Genomic DNA, 16,545 nt, shown 5'->3' with positions numbered 1-16,545 from the left:
TTTTATTTCATGTTTTTGTGTGATGGTTTTTAGTGGAGTAGGTTATTGCTTCCATCCCCTTGCCCTCGGCGTGGAGGTCCATCAGGTTGAGGGAGTTTTAGTTGCTGTTTCCTCCGGGGTCGTTTTTTGGTGGGCAGAGTGAGCCCCTTAGTTCTCTTCCTTCCTTTGGGGGAATAGAGTTCTTTGGATGTGTCTCCTCTAGGCTATTCGCCTTCTTGCCCCCTCTTCTCGTTCCCGGTTGGTTCTCGGCACAAAATTTCTCTCCTTGTTTGTTCCTCCTCCCCTCCGCACTCCTGCCCTTTTCCTAGCCTATACTAGGTTAGGTCTCTATTAGGCTGTGCCTAGGCAGGAGTCGGGCATCGAGGCTTGGTCGCTCCCCTTCCTAGTAGTAGGCCACCCTCCTATCACAGTTCCCATAGACTCAGTTCATTCTTGGAGTGGTGTAGTGCAGTTGAGCGGGTTATATGTTTCCCCCGTCTCCTGTTCTCTTTCTTCGTAGCCTACCATTCTCCCCTACTCCACCCACTCCCCCCCCCACCCTTCCAGCTTTGCTCTACTCGTGCGGGTGACGCTAGATGGCATTTTCTCCGAGTTCAGGGACTTCTCTATTTGGTAGAGGGATTCGCTCCCTCCCATACAGTCCCTCGCATCGCTGTGTTGGGTTGGTGATTCGTTCACTCGTAGCTCAAACGTGTTCGAACACTCTATCCCGCACTCCTCTCGCCCCGTCGGGCTACTCGGCTGGGTTATTATTTTTTCTCCGGTTTATGTTACTAAGATACGAGCATCTGGCCCACCTTGTTTCTCTGGCGGAGTAGTAGTGAAGAGGGATTCATTTATTTATATAAGGGGAGCGGATCCCTCCGGTCTCCGGAGCATTTACTATTTACCGTCATTAGTTTATGTTATTACATGATATACGTATTTAAATATAAATATTTTTGTTATCTTCGGAGTACTCTCCTTACTTTTATACGTGAGTCCGGTTCTACGCCCGGGGGTTCCGCCGTTAAATTTACAGGCAACCCCTGCGGCAAGTTCCTGTTGTCTCATTCCTTTCATTCCCCGGAGTATTCCGGGGTCTGGAAGTCTTGCCTGCCACTCTGTGTATTTTAGAGCTTATTGGCCTAGTTTATTAAAAGGTATTTCTTCTCCACCGGAGTATTCCGGCTGCAGTTGAAATTCCCAGCCTTGCCAGCTTTAGATTGCTTAGAGTAGTAGGTTCATGTTCGTTTTCCACTTACAGACTGTTCGCTGTGAGGAGCCGGGTGTACGCGTCACTGCAACAACCTTACGGTCACGAGTGTGCCGGACCCACGCTGGTTGTGCGGTCCGGCCGACAACCTGGTAGTGTGGCACCCCGATGGTTGTGAGGTTTGCTTCGCCAGCGCAACCATCCAGGATGAGTCGGTAAGTGACAACCTTCCTCCGTTTTATGCTCCTCATTTTGAATTTTGTTTATGTGGTTTCCGGACTGTTTTTTCGCCCTTAGCTAATTGCTGGCTTTCTTTCAGGCGGACGAGTCCTCTAAGAAGTCGGCCTTGGAATCTCTCCGGGCCTGGGTGGCTGGGTTTGGAAGGAATGTTCCGTCGGGGAAGCCCTACGTCCTCGACGCGAAGTTGAGGGACCTGCTCTACCCCGGCGCACGAGTGGCGGCCGCAGTGCCAGAAGATCTTGCCACCCCCATCATCCAGCAGATCCGGGATGCGACCCAGCCACCCCAAGTGGATATCCTCTACTCAGAAGTTTCAGAGGACGTCGCCGCCTTGAACTTAGACCTCGAACCCATGGCTACTGAGCAGGACCAGGGGTTAAGTAGCGAGGTAGGTGAGGTTGTTGGGGCGGGCGCCCTTTTTGATTCCCCAGCTTCTTCAATATCTTCTTTTTCAGATTTTGGGAAGTCTTCCTCCTTGGGTGATAGGGCTCCATCAGCTATCCCCAAGTTGAAGTTGAAGACTTCATGGAAGGCGAAGGGCTATAAGTCCTCGTCCTCCAAGAAAGCATCACCTTTCCCCGTCGAAGGCTAATGTCTCAGCACCTGTAGCCTCCGGGAGCAAGTCTAGTTCCTCCGGCAAAGGCGCGAGTAAGAGGGCAACAAGATCAAGCCTCCTCGCCAACCTGTTTGACGCGGAGACCTTTTGCGAAAGAAATGTTCCAAAGGTTCTCCGAGGACTTCAATGACAAGTTTAATCAAATATCAGAAAAGTTTGCCACGTACGATAATAAGATTTCTGAGAAGTTTGCCTCTTATGACAACATGCTGGCGGGAATAGCCAACCCACCCCAGCCGAACCCCAGTATGTCATTCCCGACACGGGCGGAACTCCCGCCTTTTCGATCTTGGCAACCCTTGGCGTTTCGCCCTCCAGGCCATCCAACACGATGGCAAACTGACTATTGAAGGTCTTGGCACGAGACGGTTGGAGGAGTTGGAGTTCTTCCCCGCCGATCTTTTGCCCCCGTATCCAGGCTTCGTAAGAGGAAGCTTGGATACGTTCGGATAAGGTTCCCAGGGAGACTGTCATCATCCCCAGGGACCAAGCTCAGTCGTCTCTCCTGCGCACTCTGACGGAGTGGCAGGCAGACAACACAAAGTTGACTCCTTTCAAGGGCAGCTTTACTATGTTTGCCCTGGGAGACAACTTACCAACTCCCTGTTTGAACAAAGTCGCCCTGGCTACGGCCCGAGCATGCTTTGATGGTAACCGTTACCGCAGCTAAGGGAACAGACCCCACTTCCCTGGTGTTCCCGGGAAGTGATGAGTTCTGGATGGATGCTCCGTCCACCTTCACGGTCGGGAAGTTGGACCCCCTCTGTGCTTCCTCACAGTTTAGTGAGGAACTCCCCAAGCTGCCGGAATCTTTGCTAAAGGCGGAGTTTGATGCCCGGACTAAGCTAGCCCGGTCCCTGAACTCCGTCTGCCTCACAGAAGCCACTGCCGTCTCTCCCGCGCGGACGCAGCCCTTTTTCCAGGTCTTAGCTAAGTCCCTGTTAGCTGGCTTTCAGTCTGACCTGTTTGAATTCATCATGGCCAGACTGGAATGTAGGAAGTTCATCTTCGCAAACGCTACTATCCGTCACGAGCCTAACAAGCTCGTAAAGAGCTCGATCTGGGGACCTAACCTCTTCCCAGAAGAAGAGGTTACGTAACGTCATGACGGAGGCTACAAGGGCCAACCAGAGTCTGCGCCTCGCTGGGGCATCTCCACCTACAAGCGCAAGACCCTGAATCTGGCGGCCCCCAGACGAGAGGAGGCAAACGCTTTAGGAGACATAAGAGGCCCCACCAGCAGACGGTAGTTCAAGCCGTCCCAGTCTCGGCAGCGGCACAGCCCTCCACTTCAAAAGCTCACCCCCAACAATATGTGCTGGTCCAACCAGCTCATTCCCTTGCTGCGCCCTCGTATGTTACTTCACCAGCTTACAACCCCACCTACGAGGGCCGTGGTTACTTTCACGGCCTTAACAGAATCGCAAGGGGGAAGAGGCAGGGCCCCTCACAGAGGGAAGGCGAACACCACCCCAAGAGGAAAACCTGACGTGGTAGAGGGGAACAAACCCGCTCCCTCCCACTGAGAAAACACAGGTAGGTGGTCGCCTCTATTGGTTCAGGGACCAATGGACCTTCAGCCCTTGGGCACACAGTATTGTGTCCAAAGGTCTGGGTTGAGATGGATCAAGGAACCTCCTCCTCCAAACAGGTTTTACCAGCCACCCTCATCAATCCTACGAGATTATGTGGCAGAATTGCTCAACAAACGAGCAATAAAGAAAGTAAGGCACCTAAAATTTCAAGGCAGGTTATTCACAGTTCCCAAAAAGACTCAGATCAGCAAAGAGTGATCTTGGATCTGTCGCGTCTAAATCTCTACATAAATGCGACAAATTTCGATACTTACAATAGCTCAGGTACGGACTCTACTTCCGCGTGGAGCCGTCACCACCTCCATCGATCTTTCAGACGCTTATTATCACGCCCCGGTTGCGCTGGAACTTCTCTCAGTTCCTCGGTTTCAGACTCGGGAATCAAGCCTACTCGTTCAAGGTCATGCCCTTCGGCCTAAACATTGCGCCCAGGGTATTCACCAAGCTGGCGGACACGGTAGTTCAACAACTCCGGTCCCGAGGGATATCCCTAGCAGCGTACCTGGACGATTGGATAATTTGGGCACCAACAGTTCTGGAGTGTCAGAAGGCTACGACCGTAGTCATCAACACTCTAGAATCGTTAGGTTTTCAGCTGAACAGACAAAAGTCCCGCCTGACTCCGGAGTCCCGGTTTCAGTGGCTGGGCCTCCAGTGGGATCTGTCTGCTCACACATTATCTCTCCCGCCTCCCAAGAGGAAGGAGATAGCATCTCTCACCAGAAAATTTCTCAAAAATCAATCGGCATCCCGCCGATCCCAAGAAAGGGTCCTTGGGTCCCTTCAATTTGCCTCAGTGACAGACCTGCTCTTAAAAGCGAAACTAAAAGACATAAACAGAGTGTGGCGGAGTCGAGCCAATGTCAAGCTCAGAGACAAGGTCTCCTCCATCCCTCGAATCTTGAAAACAAGACTGCGGCCTTGGACCTCAGTCAAGGGCCTCTCCAAGTCAGTTCCGCTTCAGTTTCCCCCTCCGGCACTAGTTGTCCACACAGACGCTTCCCTAAGCGGCTGGGGGGGATATTCCCCAAAACAAAAAGTACAGGGAACGTGGTCCACAATGTTTCAGCAGTTCCATATAAACACCCTGGAAGCTATGGCGGTCTTTCTAACTTTAAAGAAAATCCGCCCCCCCAACCGGATTCATATCAGGTTGGTATTGGACAGCGCAGTGGTAGTTCATTGCATCAACAGGGCCGGCTCCAAATCAGGTCGAGTAAACCAAGTAATGATTGCTATCTTCTCCCTGGCGAACAAGCACGGCTGGCACCTGTCAGCCACCCACCTAGCGGGGGTACGGAACGTGGTGGCCGATTCCCTGTCCAGGACTACTCCGTTGGAGACGGAGTGGTCCCTGGACACGGAATCTTTCAAATGGATTTGCCGCCAGGTTCCTGGTCTCCAAGTGGATCTGTTCGCGACAAAAGCAACTTCAAGCTCCCCTGTTATGTGGCCCCAACCTGGACCCTCAGGCGTACGCCACGGACGCAATGACAATAGATTGGAACAATTGGGAGAAAATTTATCTGTTCCTCCAATAAATTTACTGTTGAAAGTATTACACAAACTCAGGACATTCAAAGGTCAACTAGCCCTAGTAGCCCCTATTGGCCGAAGAGTAATTGGTTCCTCTTCTTCAGGAACTGGGACTGCGGAGTCTTCGGATTCCCAAGCCCATACTGACCCAGACAGTACAAACCAAGACTGTGTCAGCTTCCTCAAGAATTCAGAATGCCCTAGTTTTATGGACTTTATAAAATTCGCAGCCCAAAAGGGGCAAACATTGACCCTGTCAACACTCTATTTCTTGAGTCAGATAAAAGAGATTCTACTCTTAGACAATATGATTCAGCAGTCAAAAAGTTAGCCTCCTTCCTAAAAGCATCTGAAGCCAAGATCATGACGACTAATTTAGGAGTCTCTTTCTTTAGATCACTGTTTGAAAAAGGCCTTGCTCCGGCCACTATTACCACAGCCAAGTCAGCCCTGAAGAAAGTATTCCTATACGGCTTTAAAATCGACCTTACAGATTCCTATTTTTCATCCATCCCCAGAGCATGCGCTGCCTGAGACCCGTATCACGCCCACATTCCGTTACGTGGTTTCTCAATGACGTCCTTAAGTTAGCATCAGAGATAGATAACTTTCAATGCTCTTATCAGGATCTGTTAAGGAAGACCTTATTTCTGATTAGCTTGGCCTCAGGTGCTAGAATCTCAGAGCTGTCAGCTCTCACTAGAGGTGATAATTTTGTGAACTTCCTCCCTTCCTGAGAGGTCCTCCTTTCCCCTGATCCTAGATTCTTAGCTAAAAACGAAGACCCACAAGACAGGTGGTCTCCTTGGAAGGTGGTGCCCCTTCCACAAGACCAGTCTTTATGTCCAGTTCATACACTTAAATCTTACCTTTAAGAACTCCACAGAGTAAGTCGGGTCCTCTTTTTATCAGGGAGAAAGGTGGTACTCTATCACTGAATGGTATAAGACAACAAATTCTGTATTTTATTAAACAAGCCAACCCAGATTCAGTTCCTAAGGTTCATGATATTCGAGCAGTTGCTACTTCCATTAATTACTTTCATAATATGGATTTTCAGAATTGACTAAATACACGGGTTGGAAATCACCTCTAGTGTTTAAACGCCACTATTTAAAAATCGCTCAAGCCCTGAAATTTTCTACCATAGCTGTGGGAAGTGTCATCTCCCCACCTTAACCAATCATATCCTTATCCACCTTTCCCCCCGCCCGCCTGCCTCATTTACTTCTCTGCTTGTCCTCCTGGTTGATCATGCCTCACTGCCTTGCTCCTCATATTGATGTAATTTGTCTCTGTTGACTGGAAACTGTAATCTGACATGTTACGATTGTATTTTCTTGTGGGGTACTGGACGGTTTTTATTTTGCTCCATGTACCCCAGATATATGTATGTACACTGTGTGTTTTGCTTGCCAATTGGTTGATCTCTTACGTGTTTAGCTTAAGTTTGCTTGTGTAGCTTTAAGATTATATGTGCCATTTAAGATTGTATACACCATTGTACCTATCCAATTTCGTGTAATATTGTACTTTAGTAATGTTAAGTGGTTTTGGGGAACCCTTCCCCGTCGTGCCGGGGACCTCCCTAATCTTTCTAGTCTTAAGTCTTTGATGTGCCTTAGGTTTAGTGTTTTTCTCACATGTAAGAGATTCCCTCATTAAAACTGCTTTCGTAATTTATGTTTTTTCTTCAGATTACCCAGTTTCCTCGTAGTTTGCAGCCTTGGCATGATTCTCTGTCACTATTTCACCGGCTGACACGGGACTGGACTCAGAAAAGGGATTTTGACAAAGGAAAAATCTATTTCTGAGGAAGGTCCCGTGTCACCCGGTGACCCTCCCTGACTCACCTATGGCTCCCCCCACCTTTTTCTTGCACATGCCAAGTCTGGGGTTAGTGCTAGCATGGAATGAGGTAGGTGGCGCTGGTGTCGCCGTCCTGGAGGTGTTGAGTGTAGGGGCTGTAACGGCTCACCGCTCTGTTCCGGGGGTTTTGATAGGGAGAGATCTTTCGAGTAAGCCTCTGTGGTAGTGGTATTTCACTCACCCTTCGTTATACCGACGCCTTCCTAGAAGACGCCGACTGGGGTAGTAACCCCAGCTTTCCTGAAAGCTCTTTTTCTCTGGTATATCTAGCATATTATACCTAGAAATTCGTGCTGTAATGGAATTTCACCGGGTGACACGGGACCTTCCTCAGAAATAGATTTTTCCTTTGTCAAAATCCCTTTACATCCACGACACCATCTCCAGCAGGGTGAGGTTGATCAACACCGGAGCCAAGCAGTCAGTGTTCCCGCCTTCCAGAGAGGACCGCAGAAGTCTGCCGGACCCGACTGCCTCCCTGACGGCTGCCAACAGGTCGCCCATCCTCTCCTACGGCACCAAGCTCCTGTCGATCTCCATCCTTGGCCGGAGGTACAGGTGGAAATTCATCATCCCAGACATTAGGACCCCGCTCCTGGGTGCAGACTTCCTCGCCCACTTTGGACTGGCAGTCGACGTTGGCTGCAAACCCCTGCTGGACACCAACTCCTGCCAGTCCCTGCCCTTGTCGCCAGGCCCCAGGGAGCCCACCATCTGTTCCGTCGCGCCCCACCAATATGGTTCCCTCCTGAAGGAATTCCCAGAAGTCTTCAAACCCGAGCTTCACCAGGTGCCTGGGGCCCCTGCCAAACACGGGATATATCATCACATCAAAACAAAGGGGGCCCCGACGCACGCGAAGTTCTGACAGCTTCCCCCAAAGCACCTTCAAGAGGGCAAGAAGACCTTCGCTGAGATGGAAAGGATGGGCATATGCAGTAAGGCTCCCAGCCTGTGGGCCTCCCCTCTTCACATGGTGCAGAAAGCGGACGGTACCTGGAGGCCCTGCGGCAACTACAGGCGGCTCAACCTCACTACAGAACCCGACCACTACCCTCTACCAAACATGCAAGACCTAATGGCCTCCTTCCACGGGACCAAAATATTCTCAAAGTTAGATCTCTTAAAATCATATTTTCAGGTACCAGTAGTGCCAGAAGACATTCCCAAAACCGCCATCGTCACGCCTTTCCAGTCCTACGTCTTCGCCTTCACCTTCGGCCTGAGGAACACCGGCGCGACCTTCCAGAGGCTGATGGACTGCTAATAATGATACCTGTTATTTTGTTCATAATTATACTGTAGTAAGGAGTCTTGTGATCAGAAAAATACAAGAGATTTTGACAGAATTAAGGGGAAACAATAATTGATAATTGATGTTAACATCATGTATATATTAACATTTGTTTGACATGCAAATGAGGTACTGTACTTGTAGCTGAAATGTTTGATGTTTTATTGTGTTTGATTATAATTTAGTGTGTTTGATGCTTTGGTACACATATATCTTTTACTCCACAGTTGGAGAAACAATTTTTTATGTCATTTTATTGTCAATTTTGATTTTTAATGTTGTGTCCATTTTGTTATAATTATTTAAACATTGAAGACAATGTTGGTACATGACCAAGTGATGTAGTGATAACTAGTAATTCTGAATATTCTAAATGTTAATTAACAACAAAAGAGAAAGAGAGAGAAACCTTCCATTAATAGACATTGGTAGTTAGAGAGAGGGAGAGAGAGATTGGAAGAAATGAACGAGAGAGAGAGAGAGAGAGAGAGAGAGAGAGAGAGAGAGAGAGAGAGAGAGAGAGAGAGAGAGAGAGAATAACAAAACATGTGCTTTGGCTATATCATGATGACAAGGCCAAAACTCGGGTAGCTTAGTCAAACTGGAAACTATAAAGGGATTTGTAAACCAGAGCTAGAAAAGCAAACCCTGTGTTGTGATTATAAAAGTCAAACTCGGGTACGTGTTATGACTGTGTTGTGGTTACGAAGTCATTATGACTGCACTTAATCGAGCTGGAAATCACAAGGAATTTGTATAAAAATGCATGGTGGCCTTAATTGGATAAACAGCCGCCAGAATCCATAACTTCCGGTGACGCACAAGCACCTCCTTAGAAGGCAGTGTGATTTCCAAAAATCCACCCAAAAAGGGACGTCTTTAGGTTAGCCTTAACCAATTAGGCATCTACAAAGGTGGGACAAAAGTAAGATTCCCGCCCACAAAGGGCTGGACATGGACTTTCAGAAATCCTTGTCAAGTCCAGTTCTGAGGGGGAGCAGCAGAGAGAAGAGCGAAGGCAAGGAAGCAGAAGAAGAAAGGGCTTGAGGTTGTAAGCCTCACCAATTGTGGGTTAAAGAGAAGTACTGCTAGTTTATTGATAAAGCGAGCTGCTTATAAAGCGGGATGCGGACGTCTGTGTACTTCACAGAGACCGCGGGTACAAAGATTTACAGGTGACCTCAGGTCAAACTAATTCTTTACAAAAACAGGACAGGTTCATACAGAAAACATAGTGATCAATAATGTCTGACACACAGCATAAATAATTCATTACTTGTACATAAAGCATGACTATTTAGAAAGACAATAAATATACAATTTACCATTAGGGTGATAAACATGTTCTTGTCGACCATAGGTCGATGTGAAGGCACCGCAGAAAACAGGATGTTCACCATAGAGAACCCGTTGAGCACGGACTTTACAATGCTTCCCCCCCTCCCCAAACGGAGGTAATGTCTGATCAAAGCAGGTATCTGCTGGGGCAACGAAGGGGGCCTCGCTTTCTCAATGTCAACTGGAGAGGGTGGTCGCCTTCCTCGGTGTCCTCTGGAGCGGTTTGTTGGGGTGCCTTCCTGCCTGGTTCCTGGGTTTTCCAGGGATGCCCACATCTCCTTCCTGCACCCGGGGCTGTCCGAGGGGGTACCACATCCTGCAGGAGGCTTTGGGGTCTGCCTCCGTTGTCCTCCTCCAGGAATGCAGGTTTGAGACGATCTATAGATATCCAGTCTTCCCGCCCATGGATGGCTACTCAGAATGCCTTCTTGTTCCTTTCCACTACAAGGAATGGTCCTCTGTAGGGTCTAGTTAAGGGTGGGCATACGGCATTGTCCCTGACGAAGACGTGGGTGGTGGAGTATAGCCAGGGGGCATGAAGGGGGACGCCCTGTCGGTGAATGTCCTTTGGCAGGGGCGAATTTTCCAACCCTGTCACAGAGCCTCTGCGTCCCTATGTCATACCTGTCCTCTGCGATGATTTCCCCCGGGGCTGCCAGGGTCTCCCCGTAGACTTTTTCCGCTGAGGAGGGGTCGCCATTGGCTCTGGGGGCAGTCCTCAACCCGAGGAGGACCCAGGGCAGCTGGTATTTCCAATTTTCGGAGGAGCAACGAGCCATGAGGGACGCCTTCAGAGACCTGTGGAATCTTTTCACCATTCCGTTGGCTGCGGGGTTGTAGGTGGTGGTGCTGTGGTGAGTGGTCCCCATTAGGCGTGCCAGGCCGGTCCACAGTTCGGACAGGAAAGCGGGTCCCCTGTCTGTTGTTATCTCGTCTGGGACACCGAACTAGCTAATCCAGTGGAGAGGAGGGCTTCTGCACACGCAGGCCATGGATGACATCAAAGACCAGCCGACGTCTGGAGGCGGGCACCAGGAGGCAGGGCGTCCAGTGCTGACGTCGCTCAGTAATGTTGATCCTCCTGAGCCGAAGGGCACATCCTTCCACTTCAGCAATGTGACGGCTGTACGGTAGGCTGGGGTCTCAGGGTCAGCAGCTTGTTCATGGGCAAGGTCCTCGTAGTTGATCCCAAGTTGTACTGAGTTGATCTCGATCCTCGAGAGGGCGTCAGCTACCCGGTTCTTCCTGCCTGGGAGGTATTTGATGGTGCAGGTGAACTTCACGATGGCCGCAAGGTGCCGCTGCTGCCTTGAGGACCATGCATCCCCCAACTTCGTGAAGGCGTGGACCAGCAGTTGGTGGTCGGTCCAAATTGTGAAGGGCATTCCCTCCAGGAGGAACTTGAAGTGCCGTACCGCCTGGTATGCAGCGAAGAGTTCCCGGTCGAAGGTGCTGTAGCAGGACTCAATGGGGTTTAGCCTCCTGCTGAAGAAGGTGATGGGCTGAGGGGTCACCCTGATGACTTGCTCCAGGACAGCTCCGCAGGCGATGTTGCTGACATCCGTCATCAGCTGGAGGGGAGTATGGATGGATGGATGTATGATATTTAGGGCAAAAGCCCAGGCACTGGGGCCAAGAAGGCCATTCAGTGCCATAATGGAGAGAAAATATGAAGTTTTCATAATAAAACTAATATTGTAATACTTACTTGAACACCTGAATTAGCCCTGGTCACCCACCAGCCCGAACTACATCCCCCATAGCTTTTACCCACTAAGTGGGTAATAAACTGTCAGCGTTACCAACGCTTACAGGAAAATCTTGTCAAATGAGTTACCTGAAGTACCACTGGCAACACTGCTGCAACTCCCGGCTGAGTGAGGCCGAAATCCCCAATTGCGTTATCCACTATTCAAACTGAAGTGGGGAGGAGGGTGGGAATCATTCAGGTGTTCAGGTAAGTATCACAATATTAGTTTTATTATGAAAACTTCATATTGCAATACACTCCCTGAACACCTGAATTAGCCTGATTAACAAAATTTAGTGGAGGTGGGATCAATCTAATTCAGCCCGACCTGCCAACAGGGAAAGCAGGTAACTCATTATTTGCCTACTCTGTATAAATGAATGTATCCTCACCTGGTTATCCCACTCGGCAGGTGAGAATGTCTGTAGAGAGAGTACCCCCGATGTCAGTCTCATGTCTAGGTACTGTCTGAGTCGAGCTACCTCTCATGTGGTATTCAAACCTCCTCATGGATAGAGAGTAGCAAAATAAAAACCAACCTACCATGTGGCTAATCACAGCCTCCCATGATTAGTGGAGAACGATGAACCTCCCATGTGGCTAATCAAAGCACTCTCATTTATGGAGGGTCTGAGTCGAGCTACCTCTCATGTGGTATTCAAACCCCCTCATGGATAGAGAGTAGCAAAAATAAAAACCAACCTACCATGTAGTTAATCACAGCCTCCAATGATTAGTGGAGAACAATGAACCTCCCATGTGGCTAATCAAAGCACTCTCATGTATGGAGGGGTACGATGAACCTCCCATGTGGCTAATCAAAGCGTTCTCATGTATGGAGGGGTACGAAGAAACCTCCCATGTGGCTATTGTAGCCTCTCATGTATGGAGGAGAAGTTGAGTGTGCAGGATCTTCGAGTTCTTCGCCGTCTGTTGCCTCTCGATGTCTGGAGAGAAGAGGTTGAAGAAACCAAACCTGTCCATTGGATCTGCCTATCTTCACAGTACTAACGTCAAACTTAATATTCTTACTATGAACCCTGACTAACAGAGAATCCAAAATTCCAAATTTCTCAGACCACATTCATTACCTAGAGTTTCCCACCTCTTAACATTACTACATAATTATAAGATCCTGTCCAACTGGACCAAAGAGAAATTCTTCTTCATAAAGAAAACTGAACGTCTTTTAGGTAGAAGTCGTGAAACCCGACACCAACTTCCAAGTTTCTCTCTAAGAACCTCCACACTAAGAGAGTAAGTTAGCTAAATGAATGCACACCTACGGAATTTCAAAACACAAAAACAGTAGACAACATTCACCCTGGTCCTCGGTTGCTGGAAGATGGAGTAAAGGCGTCCACGGTCACCAACACAGCACACAGAACCACACTAAAACCAAAACCAAAACAGAAAAACACAAGGGAGACTCCATGAACATACAGCAACAAGAACAGCACACTAACAGGGGGCATTAACAACTTTGCATCAGCACAAAAAAACTGTCCAAACTAAAAACAGACCAGCACTAGTTTCTGACTCAAGACTCAAAAAGATTAACTGAAAAACCAAAAATCCTCACACACATATTCCACAGACAGACAGCCACTAAACAAACTAACGACCTCATCCTCTTCCAAGAAACGAAGCACTCACCGACAATTAACACACAAATCTCTAAATGCAACTCTCTCAAAACGTTGGGAAATGCTAAATAAAAACAAATTTCTTCATCCAAATAGCACCCATGATAGAAGGGTTAACTGCTACACACGGACTAAGAGAATAACTTTCATGTAAACAGGAGAACGATGCATCTCCCAAGTGACTATTCAGAGCCTACCCATTAAGGAGGGAATGAAGCAGTGTGCCAAACTGATGACCCTCCATCCTGCAGGTTATGAACTTTTCCAAAAAGGCCGACGAGAAACTGCAAAAGTATCCCAGCGCCCGACAGAAACAACCTAGGCTAGCCTATGAGAGCACCTCTTTGGACTCTCGTAGGGGAAACTATCAAAGACTAGGATACTTAAGATGTACTAAACTTAAGTTCATGTGATTATACTATCACTGTTGCTTAAGATTCTAAAGCCTAAAAGGAATTTCTCTATCTGGTTAACCTAATAATCACTGCACTACATGAATACTACCTTAGCTAAATGAGCGCACCTAGACAATAGATTTTCGTTAAACGTGGACTAAGTGAATAACCTTCCAGAGTCTTTGCACTAAGAGAATACCACCTCAGCTAATTGAACGCACCTAGATAGGAGAATTCGCCAGTACCATAGTGCAGCCAGATTGGAATTGAACCCCTCTTAATGAAGGAAGAAAACAAAGACGGACTGGAAGTAAACTACCTCCAGAATAGAAGACTCTGAACCATTCCTTAGAAAGGAAGATGAAGTGGACATACTCCAATACTGTGCGGGTAAAAAAAAAAACTGCTAAATACCAAATATAATGTCACGTCACATTAAATTGCGTTCAAGGGCATAAACCTGCACACATGAGAATCTAGAATCGTGAAGTGTGCCTGCAACTGTGTTCTTGATAGTGAGGTTATGAACCAGGAACCATTTCTCCGAAAAGTAACTAATCACATCCTTCGACAGTGGACTAGGAAGGATTCCAAGATTGAGACAAGAAGTGTACACAGAAGCGGACAGAGTTTATCAACCTTTGATAAATATTCGCATCGACATAAAGACATCCTTCGACTGTTGCCAAGTTAGTTAGTTATAAATGATTTGTTTCTTCCAGACCTCTGAACTCTTTTTAGGTTCTTCGGCTGGGAAAAAATATGGGGAAAGAGTACATAAAAAAATTAAAGTTAACTAAATAAATAAATAAATAATAAAAAGGAGGGAAAAAAAGAGGGGGAAGATTATATTTTACTTATCAATTTAATTTTGTTTAGGAAGAGAATGATATTATTAATTGAAAAGTTATTACCTTCTGCTAGAATATCCTTTATTGATTTATTTTGTAAATAAGTCTTTCTTTCATGATGCCATCTGGGACAGTCAATCAAGATGTGTTTGATTGTTACTGGGATGTTACATCTTTCAAGTTATTGGGTTTGTGAAAAGGAGTTGACATCAGATGACCATGTGTGAGTCTGAGTGTCCTATTCTGAGTCTTGTTAAAATAACCTCGTTGATTCTTTGCTTTTGGGTAGAAGAATGCCATTTTTTAACTTCGTTCTTAATTTGTTTTAGTTTGTTTTGTGGGGGTATATTTGTCCAATCATTTTGCCAATCCCTATAAATTAAGGGTTTAACTGATGCTAGCCAGTCTGATATGGGTGCTTTCATAGTAGTTGAGGGATTGTACAAGCCAATTTTGCAGCTTTATCTGCTTCTCATTACCCTCAATGCCTACATGGGCTGGGATCCAACAAATTTGAATTTGAAGGCCGTTTGTAATTAACTGATGTATTTCCCGTTGTATATTTTGGACAAGGTGATTATTTGATTTAAATGATCCTATTGTTTCAATTGCACTTCTTGAGTCGCTCAATATGAGTGCTGAAGGAATTCCTTTTTGTTATAATCTTGAGAGCCAATTGTATGGCTGTTAATTCTGCTGTAAATACTGATGATATTAGAGGAAGGCCCATTTGGATAGTTTTATCACTTGAATAGGCTGATGAGCCCACTCCACCTTCATTTTTGGATCCATCTGTGTAGATTATGAAGGGATTACCCTTCCGTCTTATGTGTTCCATGGCATGTTGATGGTACATTTCTGTGTTGAAACATATATATTTCTTTGAAAGATATGATAAATATGTGCATAGTTTTGCCCTTTTTAGTGTCCATGGTGTGACGGATTTATTTCTTGGTAAATTTGGGTATCATGTTATGTAAATTCAATAGATGATTAGTTTTTTTTAGTAAATGAGTTTTGATTTGGGTTATTATTTGTATTTTGATTGAGAAATTTATTTGATGCAGGAGATGTGCCTGCTTGAAGGGATAAGCCTCTTCTTAAAGTAATTAGATCTCTGTAATATTTTAATAACACCTGGCCTGCCTCTGCTAAAGATAGAGACAGTTGGAGATGAGCGGAAGGCCCTGTACATATACGTACTCCCCTCGTGATGTAATGCATCTAGAGATTTTAAAGTTGTTTCTGAGGCAGTTGAATAAATTGGACAGCTATAATTTATAACTGATAGTACTGTTGCATTGTATAACATTAACATTGTGTCTCGTCCTGCTGGATTAATTTGGTGTGTGAGATTTTCTTTAATAAAGTAAGGGCTTTAGATCCTTTGGCTTTGATATATTTGACATGATCTTTCCAATTTAAATGTTGGTAAAAAAATTATACCCAAATATTTAACACTATTGCACATGTTTATCTCTTCATTATAAAGATATAACTTAATGGTTTGTTGTTTCAACCATCTTTTGTCTTTTGTAGAAGACAATGCCATTTGTTTTATTTACTGACAACTTGCCGAGAAGCCTACGGAATTGGTCCAAGTGGTTATATTTTTTGTTGCTATATTAAGTATTCTTTGAGCATGTCTCAAAGAATAACTTGAATAATAAATTACAAAATCATCCACATACAAACTATTTTGTACACCCTCAGGCAGGTTCATAGTAATGTCATCTATTGCCAGGGCAAATAAGATGCAGCTCAAAACACTGCCTTGGGGGATACCCTCCTCTTGTTAAGGTAGCAATTTGAATATGTATTTGCTATGAATACTTGAAATGTACGATTTGTTAGAAAATTATTGATAAATATTGGAAGGTGACCTCGAATATTGGACCTGTGGAGTTTGTGCATAATATTGTATCTCCATGTGGTATCATATGCTTTTTCTATATCAAAGAAAATAGCCACTGTCAGCTTTTTCTTTTCAAATCCTTTTTTAATATGATCTTCTATTTGAGTTAATGGGTCTAGTGTAGATCTACCAGCTATTGATCCTGATTGGGTAGGTGATAAAATTGAGTGTTTTATTATGACACTTGTTAATCTCAAACTAACCATTTTCTCCAACAGTTTGCACAAGCAACTTGTTAGAGATATTGGCCTATAATTAGTGGGGTTGCTAGGGTCTTTTCCTGGTTTACTGATGGTATGATTATT

The 16,545-nt window shown here is 46.1% G+C and overlaps 1 long non-coding RNA gene across 2 annotated transcripts in view; it reads right to left on the bottom strand.

Moving 5' to 3' along the window:
• Positions 1–16,545, bottom strand: part of LOC136853416 (uncharacterized) — a 147,330-nt gene that overhangs the window by 99,656 nt on the left and 31,129 nt on the right. The gene's annotated exons all lie outside the window — the stretch shown is intronic.

This window comes from Macrobrachium rosenbergii, chromosome 27, assembly GCF_040412425.1.
Source record: "Macrobrachium rosenbergii isolate ZJJX-2024 chromosome 27, ASM4041242v1, whole genome shotgun sequence".
Lineage (NCBI taxonomy): Eukaryota > Metazoa > Arthropoda > Malacostraca > Decapoda > Palaemonidae > Macrobrachium > Macrobrachium rosenbergii.
This window is presented reverse-complemented; position numbering and strand designations above follow the sequence as displayed.